The sequence below is a fragment of the Theropithecus gelada genome, chromosome 10, assembly GCF_003255815.1.
Source record: "Theropithecus gelada isolate Dixy chromosome 10, Tgel_1.0, whole genome shotgun sequence".
In the NCBI taxonomy this organism is placed as follows: Eukaryota; Metazoa; Chordata; class Mammalia; order Primates; family Cercopithecidae; genus Theropithecus; species Theropithecus gelada.
The window spans coordinates 14,517,477-14,537,662 of NC_037678.1; the positions used below are offsets into that span (position 1 = coordinate 14,517,477).

At 40.8% G+C, this 20,186-nt stretch overlaps 1 protein-coding gene and 1 pseudogene across 6 annotated transcripts in view; both read left to right on the plus strand.

Annotated features, from left to right (window-relative positions):
• Positions 1–20,186, plus strand: part of RBFOX2 (RNA binding fox-1 homolog 2) — a 296,039-nt gene that overhangs the window by 4,155 nt on the left and 271,698 nt on the right. The window lies entirely within an intron of this gene.
• LOC112632513 lies at positions 15,976–16,499 on the plus strand (annotated as a pseudogene). Its single transcript, XR_003121400.1, has one exon. The product of XR_003121400.1 is annotated as a programmed cell death protein 5 pseudogene (transcript).

The window sequence follows — 20,186 nt, forward strand, 5'->3', positions numbered from 1 at the left end:
GTGGAGTCTCACTGTTGCCCAGGCTGGAGTGCAGTGGTGTGATCTCAGCTCACTGCAATCTCTGCCTCCTGGGTTCAAGCAATTCTCATGCCTCAGCCTCCTGAGTAGCTGGAACTACAGGCATGCACCACCACATCCCGCTAATTTTTGTATTTATAGTAGAGATGAGATTTCACCATGTTGGCCAGGCTGGTCTCGAACTCCTGACCTCAGGTGATCCGCCTGCCTTGGCCTCCCAAAGTGCTGAGATTACAGGCACGAGCCACTGCGCCTGGCCTGTTTTCTTTTTTTTTTTTTTGAGACGGAGTCTCGCTCTGTAGCCCAGGCTGGAGTGCAGTGGCCGGATCTCAGCTCACTGCAAGCTCCGCCTCCCGGGTTCATGCCATTCTCCGGCCTCAGCCTCCCGAGTAGCTGTGACTACAGGCGCCCGCCATCTCGCCCGGCTATTTTTTGTATTTCTTAGTAGAGACGGGGTTTCACTGTGTTCGCCAGGATGGTCTCGATCTCCTGACCTCGTGATCCGCCCATCTCGGCCTCCCAAAGTGCTGGGATTGCAGGCTTGAGCCACCGCGCCCGGCCGGCCTGTTTTCTTAACACGTTTTCTAGCTCCTTCTGTGAAGCTTTCTCTGACAGCTTAGTTTGCACCATTCAGATCCTACTCTTGCCTCCTGGTATATTGATGCTTAGTTGTGCATCATCTTTTATTGTCCCTTAATTGTTTTATTATTCTTGTTTCACTGCTAAGATTGTAAGCTTCTAAAGGATAGGAACTATATTTCCTTTGTATGTATCCTTTGTAATACCTAACAGTTTTGGGTACTTGGTAAGCGCTCAATGCCTGTTAAATTGAAATTGAAATTTACCTTTTACAGATAGTTAAGGGTTAAGAAAAAATTACGAAATTCCGGAGTAAGGGTATCATCACAGAATTTTCCAGGCACTTTGGATTCACCCCTTTTTATAGAATAAGTTCACTTACTGGAGTCATTCCCAAGGCTACTTACTAAATGGACCTATAGTGCTAAGCATTAGGTTCCAAAGTTGAATCTTGTTAAGTTGTATCACTAAGCTTTGCAGTAAATCATCTCTTACCAAAATGGAGTTTAGGAAACTCCAGAGAGTCTGTGATGCTTTTATTACAGGCTGGGCAAGGTGGCTCACATGTGTAATCCCAGCACTTTGGGAGGCCAAGGCGGGTGGATCATGAGGTCAGGAGATCGAGACCACCCTGGCTAACACAGTGAAACCCTGTCTCTACTAAAAATACAAGAAAGTAGCCAGGCGTGGTGGCAGATGCCTGTAGTCCCAGCTAGTCGGGAGGCTGAGGCAGGAGAGTGGCGTGAACCTGGGAGCGGAGCTTGCAGTGAGCCGAGATCCGGCCACTGCACTCCAGCCTGGGCGACAGAGCAAGACTCCGTCTCAAAAAAAAAAAAAAAAAAAAAAGCGGAAGCTTTTATTATAATCCTTAGGCTCAGAAGGAACCCTAGGAGAAAGAGAGGAAGGGTCGGTGCTTTCAAAGGCAGTATACAGAAACGTGATGTAAGTGGAAGAAGAGTCGATGCAGCCCTGGAAAGAGTATAGAAATAGAGAAACCTGAACCTTAGAGTAGGAGAGAAGTGACAAACTCAACTGGAAAGTTGATGTACAGTTCGGAAATGTAGTTAGAGCACTTGGAAATACTGTACTCAAACTTGGTGGGAAGTTAAATGAGTTACTCGTAGGGCTATTAGAGATTCATTTCACTTTAAGTCTGATATGTATGAAATTTAGGCCCTATAAAACATACTGGGGAATGAATTCTTTTGGTCAGCTTTTCTAGTGAACAATTTGATTCACAAAAATTTTATTTTTGTGCAGTTTTCTAAGAGTTCAGCTGCTGTATAAGGTAAGATATACCTTACTACTTACAGCTTTCAGCAGAATTCTTTATGTCAGTGAAATGTTGATATGGTATAATTATTATATGGCCGAGTAACTGCTTCTCACCATAGAGTCATAAATCCAGTTTAGCCAAGTAGGTTCAGCAGTTATTCCTATTAGCAGCTGATTCTAGTGGTAAGATGACTTTCTTTCAGGTTTCAGGGAAGGGGTTCCAGATAGCCTGAAGTTGCTTTGTAGATGCTGTATTTATTGAAGTAGTTTATCTTCCTATTTGCTTATTTATGGGTTTATTTCCTCATAAGTGGATGTCTCTTTGTACCCTCATTTGGGTATTTGGTGCTGCAACTAAGCATGGTGCTACCGTTTGAGAAGAGTTATAAAAATATTGTGCTTTTTTTTTTTTTCTTACAAGTAATTTAATGAACAATATTTCACTGAAATTACTGAATTTTTCATCTCTCCCTGTCCTAGTCTCCTTGGGCTGCCACAGCAAAATACTATAGACTGGGTGGCTTAAACAACAGACATTTATTTCTCACAGTTTTGGAGGCTGGGAAGTCCAAGATCAAGGTGCCAGCAGATTTCGTGTCTGGTGATGACCCACCTCCTGGCTTGTGGGTAGCTACCTTCTTGCTGTGTGCTCACATGGCCTTTCCTCAGTGTGTGCTCTTGGGGAGAGAGAGAGTCAGTGGTCTCTTCCCCTTCTTATAAGGGCGCTCCTTTATTATACAGTTCCCACCCTCATGACCCAATCTAAAGCTAATTCTGGAGGTCCTACCTCCAAATACTGTTACACTGGAGTTAGGGCTTCAACATAGAAAATTTGGAGGGACACAGACTTTAAGCCTATAATACTACCAAAGTGGTAAATATTGTAGCTGGAGAAACTGAGGCACAGTCATGTAAAAATTGTTCCTTTTTCCCCCATGTCTCACAAGGAAGTCTGCAAATGTAAAACTGGAAATGTATTTGAGAAGGAGAAAGTCAGATCTGAAATCAGAGTAGAATTATTCTTTGGGGTGACTCAAGAGATTAGCCTGAGTTGAATTTGTCTCCCAACTGCCTCCCATTTTCTAGCTACTCTGTCATTTTTTTTTTTCACTATCACACTGACATGTGAACACAACAGAAGCTAACTAGAAATTTAACTTTCATTTTGCTATAAAGCAGACTGGTGCAGACAGGCCTCAAGATTACAGGACTGCTGAGAAAGAAATTGAGTTATACTACTTTGTATAAACAAGAATGTTGCTAGTGAATCTCTAGTTTAACATCTCTCCGGCCTTCAGTTTGATGTCAGGCTTTAATAATTTGTAGAAAAAGACAGTCATTTTAATAAGCAGATTTCTTTCAATTTTTGTTGATATACATTTGTAAAGCATACTAAACATCTTTATTCTGGGGCGAATGTGCACTTCCTTCAAAGACAGGAGGGAAGAACCGCAGACATGATTGGAAGGAAATGGCAGTAATTGGAGCATGAGCAGACAGATGGAGTGAGGGATGGTGAGTGCATTTGGTGTTTTAGGTGGCCCCTAGGAGTATTGAGTTTCCTATTCTTCTCCTCTACAACCCCAATACAAGCAGGCAGCTTCCAAGGCTAAGGTTTCATTATCTAATCCATCACAGATCAGCTTGAATAAACCCATTGGCTGATGCTGATCTGGTTAGGAAAGTAGTGCAAAGCTGCTTGAGCCAGGATTGGGACAAATCGGATCAGAACTGCCGTGTGAATCCTGGACGCATTTCTGTAATTTGGGTGGGCAAAGTAGTTTGGGAAGTCATTTACTCAAGAGAGTGAGCAGTCAGCCATGAGTTTTTTCAAATCTTGTCTTAGGGGCTCTGAGGGGAAAGTGTGTGGAGGATTTGATACATTTCTCTGGAGGATAGCCAGATTGCTTTGATTATTTGAGTCTGAACACTTTTTGGTCACTAATGCTCAGAAGTGACTTTTTTTTGGTAACATTTGGAGATTCCAGTCGTGATCGTTTAATTGTGAGTGATCCCTTAATCTGAGACTGTAAGATATATGTCCCTTCTCTGTTTTAATTTTATTTTTTATTATACTTTAAGTTCTAGGATACATGTGCACAATGTGCAGGTTTGTTACATATGTATACATGTGCCATATTGGTGTGCTGCACCCGTTAACTTGTCATTTACATTAGATATATCTCCTAATGCTATCCCTCCCCTAACCCCATGACAGGCCCCTGTGTGTGATGTTCCCCACCCTGTGTCCAAGTGTTCTCATTGTTCAATTCCCACCTATGAGTGAGAACATGTGGTGTTTGCGATTTTGTCCTTGTGATAGTTTGCTCAGAAAGATGGTTTCCAGCTTCATCCATGTCCCTACAAAGGACATGAACTCATCCTTTTTCATGGCTGCATAGTATTCCATGGTGTATATGTGCCATATTTTCTTAATCCAGTCTATCATTGATGGACATTTGGGTTGGTTCCAAGTCTTTGCTATTGTCAATAGTGCCACAGTAAACATATGTGTGCATATGTCTTTATAGCAGCATGATTTATAATCCTTTGGGTGTATACCCAGTAATGGGATGGCTGGGTCAAATAGTATTTCTAGTTCTAGATACTTGAGGAATCGCCACACTGTCTTCTACAATGGTTGAACTAGTTTACAGTCCCACTAACAGTGTAAAAGTGTACCTGTTTCTCCACATCCTCTCCAGCACCTGTTGTTTCCAGACTTTTTAATGATTGCCATTCTAACTGGTGTGAGATGGTAACTCATTGTGGTTTTGATTTGCATTTCTCTGATGGCCAGTGATGATGAGCATTTTTTCATGTGTCTGTTGGCTACATAGAGTCTTCTTTTGAGAAGTGTCTGTTCGTATCCTTTGCCCACTTTTTGATAGGGTTGTTTGATTTTTTCTTGCAACTTTGTTTAAGTTCTTTGTAGATTCTGGATATTAGCCCTTTGTCAGATGGGTAGATTGTAAAAATTTTCTCCCATTCTGTAGGTTGCCTGTTCACTCTGATGGTAGTTTCTTTTGCTGTGCAGAAGCTCTTTAGTTTAATTAGATCCTATTTGTCTGTTTTGGCTTTTGTTGCCATTGCTTTTGGTGTTTTAGTCATGAAGTCCTTGCCCATGCCTATGTACTGAATGGTATTGCCTAGGTTTTCTTCATAGGGTTTTTATGGTTTTAGATCTAACATTTAAGTCTTTAATCCATCTTGAATTAATTTTTCTGTAAGGTGTAAGAAAGGGATCCAGTTTCAGCTTTCTACATATGGCTAGCCAGTTTTCCCAGCACCATTTATTAAATAGGGAATCCTTTCCCTATTTTTTGTTTTTGTCAGGTTTGTCAAAGATCAGATGGTTGTAGATGTGTGGTGGTATTTCTGAGGGCTCTGTTCTGTTCCATTGGTCTATATCTCTGTTTTGGTACCAGTACCATGCTGTTTTGGTTACTGTAGCCTTGTAGTATAGTTTGAAGTCAGGTAGCATGATGCCTCTAGCTTTGTTCTTTTGGCTTAGGATTATCTTGGCAATGCGGGCTCTTTTTTGTTTCCATGTGAACTTTACAGTAGTTTTTTCCAATTCTGTGAAGAAAGTCATTGGTAGCTTGATGGAGATGGCTTTGAATCTATAAATCACCTTGGGCAGTATGGCCATTTTCATGATATTGATTCTTCCTATCCATGAATCTCTTCTCTGTTTTTAACGGTGAGATATTTTTATTACCAATCTTAATATGTAATCATATTTGTTATACATATATATTTGAAATATGGTGTAGTAAGGAAGCACCATTTAGAGCTTCTTATATTGGGATTCGAATCCTGGCTTCTCCATTTACCAAGTGAATGAGCTATTCAGCATCTCTGAGCTCCTGCTCCCACATCTGTGAACTGAGAGAATTAACATATACTCTTATAAACCACTCTAATGAGAACTGGGATTCTTTAAAGTGCCTATCAAGGAACCCAGCACTACATGTTTATTTCTTGCTTTCCTTATATCCTGCTATGCAGCACTAACTTCCTGCTTACTGTTTAATCTGCATGGAGTGGCTAACGTGCTTCTGATTGATTAAGTGCCAGAGTTGGTAACTACTAGAGATGAGCAGTGTGTTAAAGGGGAAACCTCATTTGCTCATCATCCAGGGTGGAGGAGCGGAATGAACCTGGTCATTGTGGTCTCTCTTGTCAGAGGAAGGGGAGACAATTCTTTGCTAAGGAGTGAAAGGACCACTGCCGGTATCACAGTGTCTGCAGTGGGGACATGGATTTCCTAGAACCCGTGGGATCTCTGCTAGGAGGGTGGGTGACAGATTCACTGGCTGTTTTAGTGGTACTTAGAATGCAGGAACAGTGAAAATACTGTGTTTCAAATTTCATAAGTTTTGTTAAATATGTTGGTTCAAAAGTGGCACTTTTTGTTGTCATTTTGTCTATGGAAATTGAGCTGGGATGCCTTTGTGTTGTCTCTTGTGGTCCCTTTTCAGTTTCTTCAAACCGGCTCTCCAGACTGCTGACACAGTGATCTATCTAAAAGAGCCAATCTGGCCAGGTGCGATGGCTCACGCCTGTAATCCCAGCACTTTGGGAGGCCGAGGCGGGCAGATGACTTGAGGTCAGAAGTTCGAGACCAGCCTGGCCAACATGGTGAAACCCCCATCTCTACTAAAAATACAAAAATTAGCTGGGCATGGTGGCGCATGCTGTAATCCTAGCAATTTGGGAGGCTGAGGCAGGAGAATTGTTTGAACCCAGGAGGTGGAGGGTGCAGTGAGCGATCGCACCAAGGCACTTCAGCCTGGATTACAGAGTGAGACTCTGTCTCAGAAATAAAATAAAAGAGCCAATTTGTTACTTCTCACTTAAAATCTTTTGAAAGCTTGTGTTTGATTTTAGGATTGTCTATTATCTTGTTTGGCCTGACTTCTGTGTAACTTTCAAGCTCCGTCTCTTTCTACACTCCACCTCCAAGTCCATGTCCAGTAGCTTATGGTTTTCTGAGCATATGGTGCCACCCAGCTAATGAATACCTCTGTGCTTTTGTTCCTTTTCCTTCTACCCAAAGTTCCTGTTTCATCTCTTCTACCCCCACATTTGTAAGGCTCAATCTTTAATAATGAGTTTGGATATTGATTCCTCCTGGATGCCTTTTGTGACTATTCCCATGTCTCCCACACTCCTGCACTCCTGCTGTCTTCCAAGACATCATGTCTATAGCTCTGTTAAAGGACTTTTTAGATTAATACTTGATTGAATGTCTGCCCCACCACGCTTACCCAGACTGTGAGATCTTTAGGAGTCTGTAGGATTTAGCACCATGCCTGGGCCCAAGTAGTCAAGAAGCTGTCCATTTTTGTTAAATTGAACTTTGTCTTCCTGCTTCTCAGTTGGGGTCTGCAGATGGCTTTAATTGTTTATCCAGATTTTCCCTGGGGGGTCTGGCGGTTGGTCTGCTTTCCATCCCCTGTGAAGACGGCATGTTGTGTGATATGTGGATGTTACCTGATCTTTTCATTGATATCAGGGTTAAAGGTGAGAGAGGGGTCTCTGAAAACAGAAGCTGGGGTAGAATTTAACTGCTGAATGTGTTGGGTAGGCATGGCAACCTGATATTTAGTTTCCTGTGTTCAGATATTAATTGAGTGCACGTGTGTATGTGTAAAAAGCTCCTTTGTGATAGTGTGGTTAAGGAGAAAAGAGGAACCACACAAGTGAGAGGGGCAATTAGAGCCAACCTGTTCCAGTTCACTGGAGCAGGCTGTTGATTTACCTTTTTACAGTGCTGCTGCAGGATTCTGGAGTGTAGCAGTTCACATGCATTACCACCATTTGGGGTGAGAACTATTGGATCAACTGGAGGCCTTAACCTTTCCCTTCTCAACCAGTGAATTTCGTCAGATACTATAGCTTTATTTTTTATTTTTTTTTTGAGATGGAGTTTTTGCTCTTGGCACCCGGGCTGGAGTGCAGTGGCATGATCTCGGCTCACTGCAACCTCTGCCTCCCGGGTTCAAACGATTCTCCTGCTTCAGCCTCCCTAGTAGCTGGAATTACAGGCACCCGCCACCAAGCCCAGCTAATTTTTGTGTTTTTAGTAGAGACAGGGTTTCACCATGTTGGCCAGGCTGGTCTCGAACTCCTGATCTCATGATCCGCCTGCCTCGGCTTCCAAAGTGTTGGGATTACAGGCGTGAGCCACGTGCCTGGCACTAGAGCTTGTTTTTATGGATCTGGGGAAAATACCAAGCGGAGACCCTTCACAATACATGGTATTTTTCACATCACTCTTATTGGATATGTTTGAAAATAAGGAAGTTTGATATTGTTTCTTTAAATCTCAGCTTTGGCGAGAGATTCATAGAAGTATTTTGTAAGAATTCTCTCTGGCTGTTGTTCTCCCCTCCCACTTCACTTTCAGCTTCTGGTTTGGGGTCCTGTATAATCCTTGCCTGTTCCAGCCAGTTTAGTAGGGGACCTTTAGCTGCAAATGATTATACTTCATAGTGCCTCTGGCCTTTTCTGGTCTCAGTGAATAAAGAGAATTCTGAGAAGGGAATGAGAGAGAGCAGCCTGTAATATATCACTTCCTTCTGATGAGTCCTGTACTTACGTGGCATCTAGAAATTTCTGCCAGAAATTCAAGGCACAGGACACATGATAAATACCACTTATGAAGTAGACGACATTCTTGAATTGTCAAATGATAATGATTGAATAACTGCTTAAAAACCTGTTTTCCCAAGGGTGGAAAACAGCCTTTGAGGTTTAGACTTCCACATGGGTGTGTTCAACCATAAGATGTGGGTTTTCTCAGGGACTTAGGTCCCCAGATAACACCTTGGTATGTGGGATTTTTCCCATGTATAGTCTGGTTCCTTGGTTTCTCCTTTGTTGAAGAAGAGAGATTTTGCACAGGGTATTGGATATTTTATTCCAGGCATGTGGTTTTTGAGGAGGCATACTGTTTATGTATTTATTTATTTTTTCTGGCTGCATTGATTTTTCCAGATTCTAATTGGAAATACCACAAGCAAAGCGTGATTTATCATGAGGGATGGGTGGTGTGGCTGTGGAACTCTCCTAGCTCTGGGGATTGGGGTGGAGGCAGAAGCTACGTGAGTAAAACTAGAGGAACTACAGACAGGGTGTAGTTCTGGGGAGACTGGGGGTGTCTGAATGTGGCCTGCAGCAATTGCTTGAGTTGAAATACTCTTGGACAGAGGCTCATAGGAATTTTTTTCAATTGCTTTTTTTTTTTTTAAATGAGCTTTTTCCCGTACAAATTGGCAGTTGTTTGAAGGAGTGGGCCTTAATTTTTGCCAGCCAGAGTGATTTTCAAAGCAGATCTATATGGATTTCACTTAGGGGTTACTTTCAGGGGTATGTGGCTTGTTCTGAGACAGGAGGATGTTGGTTCCATTTTCCTGGAAGTTGTTGGGACTCCTGGATGGCCCTGCTCTATTTGTCTTGGGCCATTAGGCAAGTGGAAAAGCAACTTGCATAGTTAGCCCTGTTGCGTGGAGTTTAGTTTCATAATTCATCCTCTTGGGGATTTTTATACAGTCACACTTTCAGCCTAGTTTGTTTTCTCCTTTTTTCTTTTCCTTCTTCAGTTCAGTGGTCCACAAAAATTCTTGGGAGGGTGGGTAATAATTTTGGGTAAGAGGCAGGAATTGTAGATCTTTTTTTAGCCACCTACCGCCATTAAATTTCTCCTTATTCAGCTTCTCCTTCACCTGCAAAAGCATCTGCAAATGAGGTTGCTGTCCCCTAATCAGACTGGCTTGTCCCCTAATCAGTCTGAATATGTGGCTTTGACAGCTTTCACCTGCTGTTTCTTAGTTTCTACGGGGTAAGATAGTAGTAATGTGTGATTTCAAAGTGAAAACTGGCAAAATTGAAAGATGTTTTGTGGTGGCTCCCAACATCCACAAAGCTTAACCCATTGGTTTGCTCCTCATATACAAGCTTCCAGGAACATGGTCACTGTTAGTGGCTGGCACAGTGGGTTTGAGGACTTTGTTGGAACTTCTGGAAGTCTGCCCTTTGGCAAAGCTTACAGGGAGTTGGTAGTACTTGTCCTGAAAGTCTGACCCTGGTCTTATGCTATGCACACCTCGTTTAAAAGAATGCAGTGTACTGCTATACAGCTATTGCTTACGCAGTTCGTTTCATATATGTCTGTATTTGTTATATACTTAAGATTTTACTATATGTTTTGTGTTATATTTGAACTAGAAGTCCTAGTCTCATTCATGGTTCTTATTAAGCTGATAATAAATTGGCAAATTTTGATATCATCCAAGACTTTGAGGTAATGCTAGTCATACTCAAAAGGTCTGTATTTGGATTTATAAACTAATTTTTCTGTTAGCTAGCTCTTCTCCATTCCCAGCTGCTGTTTGTTACTCATTATAGACATCTTCTGTCCCTCTACTTTGTTAAAAATCTTTAGCTGCTTGTTGTGATACTGACTAGATCTTTTTGCAGCAGCATTTTAGCTCTGAGCTGGCTGTGTTTTACAGTGTTGGAGATCAGTTGGTTAACTTTGGCATTTCCTACCTTCAGACTTAAGCATTAAAGTGTGCTAAGTGCATGTAGTAGCCCTTCAGAGAGGCGCTTATCAGGGACTCCTAGTGATTTTTGTCAGCTGTATAAAAATGCTATGATTAATAGATAACCCATATCCGTGTGTGCATGCACAATTTTCCTTTTTGCTTACTCTGCATTTCTCTCTCTAGGAGTAGTTTGAAATAAGTGTTACTCTGTAGGCTTTGCTTTTCAATCCTGGGAAGCCTATTTTAAGAATCCCTTATTTGACTTTCTTGAGTTTGGTGTAGGTATCATTTACCCCTTTTGGATTTTAGCTTTACTATGAGTAATTTTTGCAGTGTTAGAGGCAAGTAGTAAATGCTTTGGTTTAACAGTATCCCAGCGCTTAAAGAAACCTAAAAAATTTGACTGATCCAGCATTCTGTTTTAAGTTAGGAAATTAAATAATTTTATTTAATTATAAATAAAGCTGTATTGTATTGATTGCTGTTTAAGAAATGATACTAGGTATCATTCTGCCCATGCCCCAGCCTCCCACCAAAAAAAGTTAAATAACTTTGGACATTAGAATTAAATACATTAAAAAAAAAATCTATCACACTACACTTTTCATAAGCAGATGTTGTGATGCTGAGCTATTGTGTAGCATTTTCCAAACCAGGTTTTACGCGCAGGATCCCTACCTGTAAGTTAATTCCTAACTCTAAATTCATAAATATATCTGTAGTGAAATGTCTTCCTCTCATTTCTGCTTCCTATTTGTCCCTATTCCCTTTACCAAACAAGTAACCACTGTTACTAATTTGTGCGTTATCCCTCCTCCTCTCTTTTTGACACAAACACTAGCAAACTCTGTATTTTTTGCTCCTTGCTTTTTTCAATTTACTGTATCAGAGGCTAATTTTTCAAATGTAATAGGGTCTATTAAAGTTTTCATTAGTGGTTTCTCTCTCTCTCTCTCTCTGTGTGTGTGTGATGCTTAGTGAAGGTTTTACCACTCTGAGGTTATAAAGAAAATAGAATGGCCTTGCAGACAGACAAACCTGAGGTGGTGTACCAGCATTTCCACTTCACAGCTGTGGGATCATGGTTAAGTGACTTAACCTATCTAAATCTCAGCTTTCTTTGTAAAATACGTTATAGGATTAGTGTAAGAATTAAAAAGAGATACTGTATGTAATGTGTTTAGTTCAGGGCCTGACACGTAGTAGGTATTCTATTATGTAATAGCCATTTTTATCATTATTACTCAGTCCTATTTTCTTATTCTTGTCCTCAAGTGCTTTTGGAATTCTTCCTTCAAGGCAGGAACAATCTTTTTCTTTTAGAGGGTCTAACTCTGTCACCCAGGCTGGAGTATAGTGATGCTATCATAGCTCACTGCAACCTTGAACTCCTGGGCTCAAGTGGTCCTCTACTTCAGCCTCCTGAGTAGCTGAGACCATAGGCATGTGCCACCATGCCCAACTAAGTAAAAATCTCAACTCTTGTAGCCTTGTGCCCAGGATATAATATAATAAGAACTGAGTAGACCGGGCTTAGTGGTTCACGCCTGTAATCCCAGCATTTTGGGAGGCCGAGGCGGGCAAATCACAAGGTCAGGAGTTCGAGACCAGCCTGGCCAACAGGGGGAAACCTCGTCTCTACTAAAGATAAAAAAAATTAGCTGGGCATAGTGGCGGGCACCTGTAATCCCAGCTATTTGGGCGGCTGAGGCAGAAGAATCACTTGAATTCGGGAGGTGGAGGTTGCAGTGAGCCAAGATCGTGCCACTGCACTCCAGTCCAGGTGACAGAGCGAGACTCTGTCTCAAAACAACAACAACAGCAAAAGAACTGATAAATGTTTGTTGAAAAAGATAGATCAGCCCTTATGTGATCTAGTTTTTTAAATCTTAATAATTTGTGTTGTTTTTTCTATAGTCACCCTCCAGATTTGAAGCATGGTGACTAAAATTGCACGTAATACTCAACAATTACATTTATGTTATTATTATTTTTAAGAGATATTCTCAGTCAGTCACTCAGGCTGGAATGCAGTGGTGGAATCAGAGCTCACTGCAGCCTTGAACTCCTCAAGTGATTCTCCCACCTCCGCCTTCCAAGTAGCTGCACCCAGCTTCTGTGTTATGTTTTACAGTTTATAAAATGCTTTTGTGCAGGCTCTTATTTATTCTCTTCAACAACCCTGAAAGATAGTTGATGATTCTTCCCATGTTTCAGCTGAAAATATACCTCTCTAAGCCTCAAGACTAGCAAGTGGCAAAGCTGATGCTTTTACCCAGATCTTGTGGCTCTTTATCCAGTGCCGTTTCATGGCCCTTAAGACTGAAAGGGTATGACTGATGAGTGAAAGGAATTTCATTGTTTTGTCATGCCATATATTTGATATTGAAAACATTTTACCTGTTACCTGACAGCTGATTCACGTAGAACTGGGATAGTTGGTTGTGGTATGCATGATAGTTTGTCGTTGTTTTTTGGCTTTTTTTTTCATCTCAGAGTTATTCCATCTCTAATTTTGTTGATTGAACAATAGATCAACAACGGATCAATCAGTGGATTGATAATGGTGGGTAGTATAAAATCATCAGAGCTGAAGGCATCTAGAAATTATCTGTAACAGCCCTCTGCTTTAGTCATGGAAAATAGTCAGTATACTCATTTTTATGGACAACATATCTTAGGCTCAGAGAGAGAATGTGACAGCAAACAATAAACTCAGACTTTGCCTGTAAGGCTCAGTAGAACCTTTCATTTCTTAGTCTTTTTATTTCTTGGTGCGATTTTTCTGAGAGTTTCTTGTATGGAGTATTTTCTTCTTCCTTTTACATTTTCTTAATGCATATATATTCACATGGTTAATGATTCAAAATATGCAAAAGGTAGAAGAGTCAAAAATCTCCCCCTCTCCTAGCTGCCTATTTTATCTTTTTGGAAGTAACTAGTATTGTTAGTTATCTGGGTATCCTTCCAGAGATAGTGCCTACATAATATTTATTTTAAAAACTCCATTGACAACATTAGTATGCATACTATTCTGCACTTTGCTTTGCTTTTCTATTTGGAAATTATTTCATATCAGTTTGTAGATTTTTTTTTTTTTTTTCTATTTGTTAGCTTTCTGGACTTAAGATTCTTCTGGCCTACTGAGAGAACCGTGTCCAAATGTACCTGGTAAAGATGACTGATTAGTGCAGGACCTCATATAGTATGATTCTGCATTTTAATGGAATCGTGAAATCCCAGGATCGGAGACCTAATCTACATTTCTGTTCTTTCACATGAATACCCTACAGATACCTGATGGTGCTACCTTTTGGAGATGTCTGAGTGAAAGGTGTCCTCGTCTCTCCATGTGCCCCAGTCAGCTGCCCCTGGTCTTTTTTGCACTGGTAGGGCACATTGTGGGTTAGCTATCGTATATGTCATTGAGTTAGTAATTATATTCAAGATCTGCCGTGAGTCATTGCACATGGAATCTAACTGCAGTGTGAGTTTTATTCATGATGACATCTTGTATACCAGATGTTTCCCAGATGCCTAGGTTTATCCTGATTGAGTGTCACTGTTGTCAGGATGCTGTTCAGTGAACCAAGTTTTGTGCTGAATTGTGAGAAAGGAAGGTTTAGTTTCTAATAGGTGTTCCCGTCTCAGCAGCCATAATTGCCGCTGGCTACCCTTAACCCCTGTGTCTATGGAAAGCCCCAGAATTGAGTGAATGCTCTTCTTCCCTAGGATATGGGCTCTCCGTGACTGAGACTTGATGGGAAGTAAGTAAATTTGGCTCAACCAATAGAGAATATAAACACACATATGTGTGTGTGTATATACTGAACAGTAATTGGATTCTGATTTAGATATAGAATTAATGATATCAAGCTTAGGTTTGACTCTAGCACAGTTAATCTTTAGAGACTTCTACATTTAAAGATACAAAATAAAATGTGCTTTTCAGAGTTGGCTTCTGCAATAGCCTTTTTTCTCCATGAGAATATTATGGAGGAGGTAGTATTCTAGCTGTTTAGAGAATGAGGATGAGGCCAGTGGGGTTGTGTCTCACTCTCTAGGTGAATGTCGACCTCTACTCAATTCCAATCTCACCGTACAGTCTTTGTGGTCCCAAGGCTCTGCAGTAGGTGAATTAGGCCTGCTCAGTCTCTGTGGCCCAAGTCACACAGTTGGTGTTCCTTCCCCAAGTAGTGAATGGAAGCAGGCAGGGCACCAGATGCTGTGTTGTTTCCCCATTGCGTTTTCCTTCACACCCGGTGTAAGGTTTCCAGGCATTTGTGCAACCTGATAGCAGAAAGCGCCTGTCCTAGCAGTTGAGAGATGGGTTGGCAGGTGGCTCAGGTTACTCCATGTTCCTGATAAGAGTCATCGATCTGGGCTGGTGGCTGCGGAGGGGTGGGAACTATACTGCCTCCGTTCTACCCAGCAGGAATGATGTGGGTCTCAGTAGTGTTTCGGGACTCTGAGAAGGTACTCAAGGCAATTTGAGAGGTCTGGCCAGCATCTCTAGGGCAGCAGCACACAGTAAGATATAGATTTTACCTTAGAAGAGATGAGTTTTAGGAAATGGTGGCACACAGGAGTGGAAGAAGTACCAGCATAGGAAAGGTGAAGTGCCGACCCGAGGAGTGGAAATGGTATTTTCTTCTTCCACCTGGTAACCTAAAACCCAGTTGCACAGTGACTTAAATTTGCAGAGGATATGTATATAGATTATTTTAATACACTGTGATAATTGCTTGGATGGAAATATTCGCAGAGTATATGTGAAAGTGTAGTGGCAGGTGGCTCTGTGGTAACAGATACTCTGTGAATACCTCTGTCCAAGCAGTTACCACACTGTATTAAAATATTTGGTTAAGAGGGTCCTTTCTGTCTGGGCACAGTAGCTCATGCCTGTAATCCCAGCACTTCGGGAGGCCAAGGCGTTGGGTCACTGGAGCCCAAGAGTTTGAGACTAGCCTGGGGAACATGGTGAAACTCCGCCTTTACAAAAAAAAAAACCCAAAAACCGAAAAACAAAACTTAGTCGGGCATGATGGTGTGTGCCTGTAGTCCCAGCTACTCAGTAGACTGAGGTGGGAGGACCTCTTGAACCCAGGAGGCAGATGCTGCAGTGAGCCATGATTGCACCACTGTACTCCAGGCTGGGCAACAGAGCGAAACCCTGTCTCAAAAAAAAGGAAGGCCGTTTCTGATACCAGAAATTCTGTCTCTAATCTTACTTAGCTGTGTGTCATTTAGGCAAGTTACTTAGCTCCTCTGTGCTTCAGTTTTTTATTTGTAAAATGGAGATAATAAATGAGGCTTGTATTAAATGAGTCATTACAGTTTTATGTGTCATCTGTTGTTGTGGTGGTTGTTATAGCACAAAGCACCGGCGCCAGAGACCATGGCAAATACATATGACTAGAGGGCTGCAGAGTTCAGTATTTATTGTATTCGCTGAAAGACTTTTAGTATTAACTATGCTGGGTACCATACAGAAGCAAATGCATGAGATATTAACTGTGTGACTGTGTAAAATATATGATGAGAGGCTGCTCCACCGCTGACGCCGCACCATGGCGGACGAGGAGCTTGAGGCGCTGAGGAGACAGAGACTGGCCGAGCTGCAGGCCAAGCATGGGGATCCTGGCGATGCGGCCCAACAGGAAGCAAAGCACAGGGAAGCAGAAATGAGAAACAGTATCTTAGCCCAAGTTCTGGATCAGTCGGCCCGGGCCAGGTTAAGTAACTTAGCACTTGTAAAGCCTGAAAAAACTAAAGCAGTGGAGAATTACCTCATACAGATGGCAAGATATGGACAACTGAGTGAGAAGGTATCAGAACAAGGTTTAATAGAAATCCTTAAAAAAGTAAGCCAACAAACAGAAAAGATGACAACAGTGAAATTCAACAGGAGAAAAGTAATGGACTCTGATGAAGATGATGATTATTGAACTACAAGTGTTTACAGACTAGAACTTAACGGAACAATTCTAGTACAGAAGTTAAGATCTGATTAAATATTTACTTTGTTTATTGTCTATATGCCTTTTAAAAGAAATAAACTTGTTATGCAAATAAAAAAAAATATGATGAGAGTCAATGTTTTTTGAAGCTGTGTAAAAAGAATATTGATGTGAGAAGTTTCAGTATCCTATGACAGTTTCAGAGAGGGAATCTCCCTTCCTTCCTTTGGGAGGCCCCTCAGCTTTCTTGGCATTTTGAAGATAGATTGTGTATTTTACTTTAAGGTAGGACAATACTTAACTATTTCAGACAGATATGAATTTTTTCTTTTTTCTTTTTTTTTTTTAACTTTGAGACAGTGTCTCACTCTGGCCCAGGCTGGAGTGCAGTGGTGCAATCTCACTGCAACCTGCCCCTCCTAGGTTCAAGTGATTCTCATGCCTCAGCCTCCCGAGTAGCTGGGATTGCAGGTGTGTGCCAGCACGCCCAGTTAATTTTTTCTATTTTTAGTAGAGATGGGTTTTCACCGTGTTGGCCAGGGTGGTCTTGAACTCCTGGCCTCAAGTGATCCACCTACTTCGGGCTCCCAAAGTGCTGGGATTAAAAGCATGAGCCACTGCTCTTGGCCCCTATTTTTTGTTAAACATCTAGGAGAAACCATTTTAGATCAGAATCAATCTATTCATCCATCCTTTTTTCCTTCTCTCTCTTCCTTTTTCTCTAAAAGGGAAAAAGTGCTAACATTTTAAACACTCTCGTTATTTATATTAAATGTAATCCTCTCTTATTGTGCAACAGCCCTTCCCCTTCTCCTTTTGCTTGGAGGCAAAATTTGATTTAACAAAATTTGAATGTTTGCCACATGTTAAACATTGCTAAATGCTGGGGTTAGTTAGAGTTAATGGAATGTTCTTATGAAGCTTGAGTTTTGGGGGGTGGTTTATGGAACAACTGTAAAATTAGAATAAAAATTTTGATAACACAATGGTTTGATAAGGGAGTGAGTAGAGAAATAGGAACTCATATTGCTGTGGTGGTGAAAAGTCACATAACTTCCATGGAGAAGTATTTATCAATGTCTATTAAAATGTAAAATGCACATATTCTTTGACTCAGCAGTTCCACTTCTAGGAATTTATCCTACAGATACTCTTGCATCTGTGTGTAAGAATATACATTGTAGCATTATTTGAAGTAGCAGAAGGTTGAAGAAACAAAAATGCTCTTTGACAGAAAATATGCGAAATAAAATAAGGTAGATTCTTGATGAGAAAAAAAAAAGGTACATTCATACAGTGGAATATCATGCAGCCATTAACAATTAGGCAGCTCTGTATGAACACAGAACACTCTCTAAATACATCAGGTGTGAAAATCAAAGTACAGAAGAGTGTATAGTTTGCTACTATTTGTATAAAGTAAAAAAGTATCCATGTGTACATAGACCGTCTGCCAGGAAACAGCACTCCCCAGCGGTTGCCTCCTCCTCGGAGCATTGAGAGACAGAGGAATAAAGGTATAGGTGAAGATTTAATTTTTATTGTGTATAAAAAAATCATACCAACAAAATTTGTTAATTGTATACCTTTTACGCCTTTTGAATTTTGTATTACATGCATGTATTGTTTTAAAAATAAAATAATTTATTAAAATTACACAGGGATAGGTACTGTGTAAACATAGGGTTTATGGTCCTTAAACTTGCTAATTTTCATAGAAATGAGTCAAGTTAGGTGTTGGAGCAAAAGTATGCCAATTCTGCTTACCACAAATAAAAAATAGTACTTGTGTGGTGGCACATGGTCATTTTGTCATTTTGATTTTGTGTATGACATTGTTTATTGTATGTAGGATATTCCAGTACTTATATTTATTTATTATATATTTATATTCTATATGGTTATGTATTTGTATATTAGCTATGTCTTCTTACATTTTTTATTTACTGAAAGTGCTGATATGAAGGGATAGATAAATGAAGAGATGATTAAAAATGGAAAGTACACTAGAAATGGTGAATGTGTATGTAAGATAAATCATTCAGCAATACAGTTATAAAGGGTCAAGTGCAAATCATAAAGCGGATTGAGAAGAAGCAAAATGAATAAGAATCACTACCATAAGCCTCTCCCTTTTTCTTAAGAAACATCCCCTAGCTAGACATGCACCCATGGGTAACTTGGATTTTTTCACCTTGGAATTTTCTGAATAAATGGACTTAGGAGCAGCCTCTCATTCCAGAACCTAACTTGGTGGTGGATAGAGGAGTGTCTGTACCAAGACAGGATGAGTAGTGCTTCTATGGGAGCATAATGGAGGAATTGAGGGATTCTTATCCGGCTGGGGTGGGATGGACGTTCAGACAACATTCTGCAGAAGCTGTTGCTGTATATTGAGTGGACGAGCAGGGCAGGTCATTCTAGACAAAAGAAACAGCATGTACACGGACAAGGTATGAGAGGAACTGCAACTGGGTCAGTGAGGTTGGGGTGGAGGGCATGTGGGCAAGGGATTTGCCCAAAGTGTCTTTGGTAGTTAGTTCATCCGCACGCACACTGCTATTCTCTTGCAATCATGTAGGACCGTTGTTCACCAAGCTGGCTGGACACTGGTGATTAGATTCTCCTACCACTTCAGAAACATATCCTTATAAGGGTAGATGGTGTAGTGTAGTCTTTGTTCATTAAGGAGAAAAAGAGCAAAAAAGAACAAAGAAAATCTGTATTTGGTTATGTTGTATATATGTAGTTGTGCTGACTTCCAGCAGGCTATCTTACTTTCTTTTTCTCATCTGTCTGCATCCTTCAAGAAACTTTCCCTCTGTTTGGAACCACAGGTTGAGTGCTGCATGGAAACAACTTGAATCTTATGTTCTGTTTAATTATATTTGAATCTACATGAAGCACTTTCTACCATGCGGGCGTGCATTTTGCTCTTCATAGCATGGAATGCTGTAACAATGTTGTTTTGTCCATTGGAGGCTTTCAAAAATTTTTATCAACATTTAAGTGCTTAATTTCTACAGTATACCAGGGCTGGCAGCAGGTAGGCAGGTGATTTTTTTTCACATATCCTATATATTTGCACATTTTGTTTGCTCGTTCTGTCAATTAAGGAGAGAATTTCTCCTTTGAAGCTGAAATGTTTTATGCTTTGAATCCACTCAAAGACAAATTATTCTGGAAAGCTTGAACTAAACCTGGTCAGATGCTTCTGAGTTATGAGAGAGGGATTGAAATAAACTTTTTCAGCTAAAAATAATTTTGCTCACAAGTTACCAAAAATGGCTGACTAGAAATGCTTTTAAGATACTTGTCTAAGCTACCATAAGCTAAAAGTCAAGAAAAAAGTTTAGAACACGTTATGAGAAATGATTGGCTCTGTTTCGCTAAAGCTTTTGCCAAACCTTTTATTCTGTAGTTACCGCATGAGACAAAAGCTGGTGAAAGTGGTATGCCTTAGATTCAGTGGGGACCTGGAGATTCTTTCAGTGGAATACATATGCTGCCTTTCTCTTCTGACAGTGAACATGTACCTGTGGAAGGCACTAGGGTTAGGTGAAAATGGGACGCTTAATTCTAAAGCTGTTATATAGTTGCCTATGCCAGTTAATTACTTAAAGCCCTTATTTTCTGTTGCGGAGCAATTTTTGCTCTCAGAATATTTGTCAGTCCCCACAAAGTGCCAAGTGACGGGTCTTTAGCATGTGGAATTGCCATTGGAATTGCCTCCCGGGTTCACGCCATTCTCCTGCCTCAGCCTCCGGAGTAGCTGGGACTACAGGTGCCCGCCACCTCG